At 44.1% G+C, this 7,806-nt stretch overlaps 1 long non-coding RNA gene across 2 annotated transcripts; it reads left to right on the forward strand.

Annotated features, from left to right (window-relative positions):
* The first annotated feature begins 4,581 nt into the window (after nt 1-4,581).
* LOC125544185 (uncharacterized) lies at nt 4,582-7,488 on the forward strand. 2 transcript variants are annotated; one of them, XR_015619037.1, is made up of 4 exons: nt 4,582-4,768; nt 4,982-5,057; nt 5,519-5,699; nt 6,611-7,488. It is a non-coding gene; the product is annotated as an uncharacterized LOC125544185 (long non-coding RNA). The 2 variants fall into 2 exon arrangements; XR_007299311.2 differs by lacking the exon at nt 4,582-4,768 and having other exon boundaries at nt 5,030-5,057; nt 5,551-5,699.
* The last annotated feature ends 318 nt before the right edge of the window (nt 7,489-7,806 follow it).

Consider the following 7,806-nt stretch of genomic DNA (forward strand, 5'->3'; position numbering starts at 1 on the left):
GCTGTTATAAACCGAATCGTATATACACGGTTAGACCGGCCAAATTTTCGGCCGGCGGACCGGCGCGTATCACTTGCCTTTTTTTAGCTGGCGTACTGCTACTTGGAACAGGCAACAGGAGCTCTGCGTTACAAAGGCCATGTTTTTATGGACAAGCAGGAAAAATGACTTTTACGTGGCAATGTTGGAACACATCAAAACTACGTGCACAAACTACTTCCCATCCACTTGCTTCCTCTAATCTAGATAAAAAAACTAAATGATTAGAGCTGAGTCGTACGCATAGTGTTTAAATCATCTCCTATTTTGTATTTATTATGTTGGATTTGGACTAGTGATGATGATCATATTATGGATTCAAATACCAGATTAAATCGCATCAAATTCTCAAATTCTAATATGGCGCGTTAGCGTATCGAAACCGGACATCATGGATGTTAAGGCTAGATACTGGTTCATCTTGTAGATGACTTTAACAAAAGAGATCATTGGCATGTTGGACCCCGAATAACTAAGGAACATTCCCTTGGGGAGGTGGTCCTAGCGATCAACTCATTCCCCTGTGTATTATGATCCAATGAACATTGTTGTTCTCTAGAGGGAATCCTCGGCAAGGAGACCCGACATTGCCGTTGTTGTTCATACTCGCCATGGAGGTATTGCACTACATGTTCACTCATGCGGAGAGATCGGGCTGGTTGGCACCTTTGGGTGGCAGAGGGTTGAGCCAACGCTAGTCTATCTTCGCCGACAACGTAATGTTGTTCTTGAGGCCCAATCAGATGGATATCACGGTCTGTTCTGCAATTCTAGAAGATTTTGGGGAAGCATCCGACCTTCGAATGAATACACAAAAGTGCCCGGTCATCCCAATCAGATGCTCGGCCAAGGACACAGACAGGTTGACTGCGGACTTGGAATGCCCTCTGGGTTGCTTTCCCTACCGATACCTGGGCCTTCCACTCTACATCAGGAAGGCGACAACAGCGCAGTTCCAAGGAATCGTAGATGGCATCCAGAAGAAACTTCCAACATGGCGGGCGGCTTCGATGGATAAGTCAGACCGGCTCATCCTTGTGCAATCGGTCCTGAGTGCCATGCCGGTCCATTCAACGCTTGCTATGGAGGTGCCTCCGGAAGTGGTCACCTCTATCATGAGAATCTGCAGAAGCTTCTTTTGGGTGGCTCGGGACCGTGCAAGTGGAGGCAGCTATGCTGTCGCATGGGAGACCGTGTGCACACCGAAGTGGACAGCAGGCCTTGCTCTCCCAAATCTAAAGTGGATGAGTGCGGCCTTGATGACGTGATGGCTATGCCTAAAAAGAGTGGACGGTGAGAGACCGTGAACTGAGTTTGAGATTTCAGTCCCCTCAGGATCCATGGCCATCTACAGATCGGCGGTGTTTGTGGATATAGGGAGCGGCACGAACACGTACTTCTGGGAAGACAGGTAGTTGGAGGGGGCGAGAGTATGGGAGGTTGCGCCAAAACTCTATGACTGGGTTCGAGCTCAGGTGAGAGCATCCAGGACGGTGTAGGAGGCCTTGGCCAGAGCATGGCCCCATGACATTGGTCCTGATTTGAATGCAGAGGGATTGGCGGAGTACCTTGCGCTATGGGAGTGCATATCAGTTATGGATCAAAACTCGGAGTTGGAGGACCGCATGCGATGGGTGTGGGAGCCTTCTGGCACCTTCTCAGTCAGCTCGGCATACCATTGCAAGTTCTTTGGATGGATGAAGGACCCTGCTACCACAGTCAGCTAGGAAAACTACGCTCCGCTTCGATGCAAGATATTTGCTTGGCGTGGATTCAAGAACCGTTGTTGGACATCCGATCGTCTAGTGCGAAGAGGCTTGCCGCATCAAAGAGGTATGCCCTTTGTGTGATCAACTATCGGAAACCATGGATTATCTGTTGGTGGCGTGCATCTTCACGAGGACGATTTGGCATAGAGTGTGGGCAGCTTGGGGAAGGCCAGAGTGGACACCAGGGGAGGAGGGTTAGCTAATCTCTTGGAGCTCATCCCTAGATGAGGACATATGATGCTGCAAGGAGCTCAATTCCATTCTCCTCCTGGTTATGTGGGAGACGTGGAAGCACAGGAACTCAATAGTCTTTGATAGTGCGACTTTGTCGGCAAATAGACTTCTGGGTAGGATCGTTAAAGAGGGTAAGGCCTAGTGTATTGCTAGGCTGCTGAGCCAAGGGCTCTTTTTGTTCTTCGATAGGTTGTCTACGTGGGTGAGTAGCGAGGAGTAGACCTATCTCTCGGCCTTGTGCCATCCTTGTAAAAACATGGTGGGGCCCCCTTTTTCTTCTATGAATATGAGATATGCATGCTTGTGCGTATTCTAGAAAAGGAAGATTCTCCAAACTGGGGGGGGGGGTCTCTGTATTGTATCATGCTACTTGTGAGCTTTGTTGGGATTTCCTCGAAGAGAATAGGACGATGCAATACAGTAGAGATAAGTATTTCCCTCGGTTAAGAACCAAAGTTATCAATCCAGTAGGAGAACCATGTGAAACCTCGTTAACATCACCTACACACCAAAGAGCAAATACTTCCACCCAACGCGATCAAGGGGGTTGTCAATCCCCTCGGCGGTTATTTGCAAGGATCAAATTTCATAGTGGTAGGTAAATAGATAAATTGCAAAACAAAATAATGAAGGAAATATGCCCTAGAGGCAATAATAAAGTTGTTATTTTATATTTCCTTATATCATGATAAATTTTTATTATTCATGCTAGAATTGTATTAACCGGAAACTTGATACATGTGTGGATACATAGACAAAACACCGTGTCCCTAGTAAGCCTTTACTAGACTAGCTCGTTAATCAAAGATGGTTAAGTTTCCGAACCATAAACATGTGTTGTCATTTGATGAATGGGATCACATCATTAGGAGAATGATGTGATGGACAAGACCCATCCGTTAGCTTAGCATATTGATCGTTCAGTTTTATTGCTATTGCTTTCTTCATGTCAAATACATATTCCTTCGACTATGAGATTATGCAACTCCCGAATACCGGAGGAATACCTTGTGTGCTATCAAACATCACAACATAACTGGGTGATTATAAAGATGCACTATAGGTATCTCCTAAGGTGTTTGTTGGGTTGGCATAGATCGGTATTAGGATTTGTCACTCCGAATATCGGAGAGGTATCTTTGGGCCCTCTCAGTAATGCACATCATAAGAAGCCTTGCAAGCAACGTGACTAATGAGTTAGTTACAAGATGATGTATTACGGAACGAGTAAAGAGACTTGCCAGTAACACGATTGAACTAGGTATGTGGATACCGACGATCGAATCTCGGGCAAGTAACATACCGATGGACAACGGGAATAACATATGTTGTCATAACGGTTCGACCGATAAAGATCTTCGTAGAATATGTAGGAGCCAATATGAGCATCTAGGTTCCGCTATTGGTTAGTGACCGGAGAGGTGTCTCGGTCATGTCTACGTAATCTCGAACCCGTAGGGTCCGCACGCTTAACGTTCGGTGACGATTTAGTATTATATGAGTTATGTTATTTGGTGACCGAATGTTGTTCGGAGTCCCGGATGAGATCACAAACATGATAAGGACTCTCCAAATGGTCGAGAGGTAAAGATTGATATATAAGACGATAGTATTCGGATACCGGAAGTGTTCTGAAAGGTATCGGGTACATATCGTGTCACCTGAAGGGGTTCCGGACACCCCCGACAAAGATATGGGCCTTATGGGCCAAGAGAGGGACAGACCAGCCCACAAGGGACTGGTGCGCCCCCATATCTCTACTACTATTAAAAGAGCCAACAAGCCCCCATATCTCTACGATAAACAACACAATCGGGGCGACGACGCGTCTTCGGGAGAGGATGAGAGGAGAGGGGAGGACAAGGAGAGGCCTGGCGGCGGCTAGGGAGGTGCTCGCCGGCGAGCGGGCTCCGGCGGCCGCCTGGCGCGCGGAGTTGGATCGGGGCGCTTCCCCGCGGCCGCGGCCGTACTCGCGACGCCACCTACCCCGCCGCCTGCCGCTCCTACCCACGGGACGCTACCGCTCCGCTCCTCCTCCCAACGCGACGCTGCCAGCCCCAAGAGCGCCCACCCCGTCGGCCCTTCCCGTCACCCGGTCGCTGCAGCAGTGCCCTCCTGATGGCCCTCGCCGGCCCTCCCCGCCGTCTCCGCGTCGTACACGCCGTCTCCCAATCCGCAACCAGGGGACACGCCAGCGGGCTCCCGGTGGCCCTCGCCAACCCTCCCCGCAGTCTCCGCGTTGTACCCGTCGTCTCCCCAATCCTCAACCAGGGAACACGTCAAGAATCTTCAGTCACGCGGCCGCCGCACCGGAGGTCTTCCATCTCAGGTTTGTTTTGTTTACGGTATTTCCAAAGTGATGTGCTGTTTCAACTTTTGTTCCAAAGCTCCTCAAATTGATGCAACCAAGGGTATGTCATGGATGAACGTTCTAGATTCTGAAGTTTATTGTCGTCGTTCTAACTTCATTTGTAATTTTTCAGCGATGCACATCTTTACTGTCGAGTTTATAGTCATCAAGCAGTCCTTAATTTTAAGATGATATCAACATTTATATTCCTGGTTATAGGGTGTTGTCAAGAATTTCATCACACCCACTACTTTCCCACCGAGGTAGTTTCTGCCTCCACTCTCCAGCCATGCACAAGTGTCGTCACCTACATCTCCTCTATGCGTTCCTGTTTCTCCATGCCGCACGAGGATGCAGTCATCACATCCTTGAGTAGGTAATTCATCAACTGATGGCTTTTCTCCCTGCTGTGACTTGCATCTTTCTACCTTGCTTCAAATTTAACCTGATTGGGACTGTTTGATTGAATGTCAAATAAAGATCAACTTTATCTCTGATTGATTCATGGAAGTGCAAGCTGAATTATATTATGAATATTCTGATTATTACTTACAAGTGATATTCTAACACACTGTCTTTGGTTTAATAGTTTGCAGGTGTTTCTTATAGTGATGTTAACCCCATAAAAAAGGACTCGCAGGTGGACATCTGATATAAATAATCAGGTACTTCTCTCTCATTATCAAATTCAATGGATGTACTGGTTGTTTGAAACTGAACTATCAACACTTTATTCTCTTCTTTTCTCCTATCACATGATATATAACAAAGTATTTGGTGCCATTTATTACCTTAATCCTGTCATAAGACAGTCTTATTTTCTGGTCATGGAATGAGAGATTGCACTGCTTATACAGGATATCTTGCAAGCCTTGCAATTTTTATTGACATATTTTATAAATGAGTTATAAGTAGTTGGAATTTTCACTGACATATTCTAATGGTATTCGGATTGCACTCTTGCTGCCTCTTGATTTTATATGCTTAGAGTAATATCCACCCATCATGTTCAAGCAATTTCTCTGGTGCTAAATCAATCCCAAAAAATGTCACCAATGTGTAAAAAAACAAAATGACTATGTTCTTTTAAGTTTCTTCTGAATATGATTGTTATCCCTATTTGTAGATTGTTGACACCCTGCCCTGTTACATGTACAGTGGAAGACTTCTCTTTTTGATTGACTCTGGATCTAAAGAAGCGTAAGCATGTAGAGGAACTGGTGGTCCACCTTGCTGCTGCAAATGGACTGCCCGATTTTATCCATGTGTTGGACTAGATGATATTTGATGATTTGAACCTTGCAACGGTACGGTTTCCACAACACTATGTATGATCTAAACAATGGCTGAAAATATTTATTGGAGCATTTGTTTCAAACAAATTTTTTGAAAGATATTTCTAATATTTTAGTGCATTTGATATATTTTAGATAGTACTGCTTTAATGTGGTGTGGTACAGTTTGCCTTCTGTTATAAAGTTCACACACTTCTAAAAAAATATGCAACATAATTTTCCTTTCAGCTAGCAAATGGGTTAAATTCATGTACACATCAGTAGGGATGAAAATGGAGTGGAAACTTTCGGTTTTTCCGGAGGAAATATGAAAACAGAAACGAAAATTTGCAAAATGGAAGTGGAAATGGAATTTTTTATGCGGAAACAGAAACAAAAACGGAACGGTGTTTTCCGGTGGAACATGCATGGAAATGGAACTTTCCGTTTCTGTGAGTATGAAATTTCTGTTTTATTATACACCTATAGCTGCTTTGTAGCCCAACCACTAAAGAGAACACTATGACACAATTAGTAGAATGGATCTAAGGCCAAACTTTTACTACCACACATGTACTCAGCTTGACCTATACGCAATTGTCCGGTACTACTACAATATTATGCTAAGTTGCTAACATAATGATATTATTTTGTAGCAATGTTAACAACTCATTAAATTTGTTTGTTTTTGTGTGTATTTCTCTATAATTCAAGGGGTTTTTAAGTTCTGATCAATGCCTATTTATGTTTCCGTATCTGCTTTGTATTCGCTCTGTGTCTGTTTCCGGTAGTATCCGTTTCCGTATTTATTTCCGGGTTTTTTGTATTCGTTTCCGCTTCTGCAAAAAAAAAATGAAAACAAATATGATAGCACTCAGTTTCGTCCGTTTCCGCTCCGTTTTCATCCCTACACATCAGCACTCAGTTTAAGTTTTGAACTGCAGGGGCGTGAGACTGCAGCATGCTGTGTACATAAGCAGGGAGTTGAGGGGTAGAACTGAAGGTAGACTCAGGTGCAGTTATCCACTCCTTCTTGCTTTCACTAGAAGAGCGTATTACACGGTGAAAGCAAGATCATGCTGTATAGGCATGCAGCTGTGAGAAATACAGTGATGGCTCCGTCTGAGTTCTCTAGCCCTCCTCTGCAATTACAGGTTTGGGTGCACAGTCCGTAGATGATGATGGTTCAGCAGAGATAGCATTGCTCTGTGTTACATAGCTATGTTCTGTCAGTCAAGTATCGTTATGATGCAATAGGCAGAGGCTTCAAAATCATCTGCGGAGTAAGCGATAGGAAGCCGTTGTGCAATAAATGTGCTCATATAGACGAACGCCGTTGGTACAAAATCTCGATCACATCGGCCCATATCATCAGCGCACATCAGAGCTGGCTTACCAATGTCGGATGTCATCGGTTTTATTACTCCACAGATGTGGGTCATCGGCCAAGAGAAAAGATGGGATAACAAATATTATGGATACAAGATGGCAGAATATAACTTTGCAATTTTATGATTTGTGATCCGGTAGATTTTTGCCATGCGGAGGGCTGATGATTCTGGCTATATGCACTGGAGTTTAAGCCATGTTTGTGAACTAATTAGATATCTATCTATGTGAATTTGGAGATACATATGTGTTTAAGATGATTTGAGAGTGCCCTTACCGGTCATGCTATGTTCTAATTTGTGTTCCTTTTTTACTTAACTGACATGTATTTTCACCATTAAATGTAATAATTACTATTGGCTGTGTTCCATAGTGCAATACACAATGAATGGGATTTTCCTTGGCATGAGGTGAGATGCCATCGAATTACTAAGTTTTGTTTGGTTGTCTGTTTCATGTGTTAGTTCTGTATTGTACCAATGTTGATTCAAATGAAAATGCAGGGTACTGCAATGATGAACGTATGATTTTGGTTGTTCCATAAAATTAATAAAATATAGGACATTGAAATGTAGGGGTTGAGGTTTAGAGTTCTACTGGAGTTAAACAAATTTTACGTGAGGATCTTTATAGGTGAGTCGCTATACATAGATTGATGGGAAATATTTTTGGGGACCTATGAGAGTTTCTCTGACTCTGGTTCATGATTCCTTGGAATCCTCCCAACCATACCCATTTATGGTAAGCAATA

This window comes from Triticum urartu, chromosome 3A (genome assembly GCF_056163025.1).
Source record: "Triticum urartu cultivar PI428250 chromosome 3A, HENAU_Tu73, whole genome shotgun sequence".
Lineage (NCBI taxonomy): Eukaryota > Viridiplantae > Streptophyta > Magnoliopsida > Poales > Poaceae > Triticum > Triticum urartu.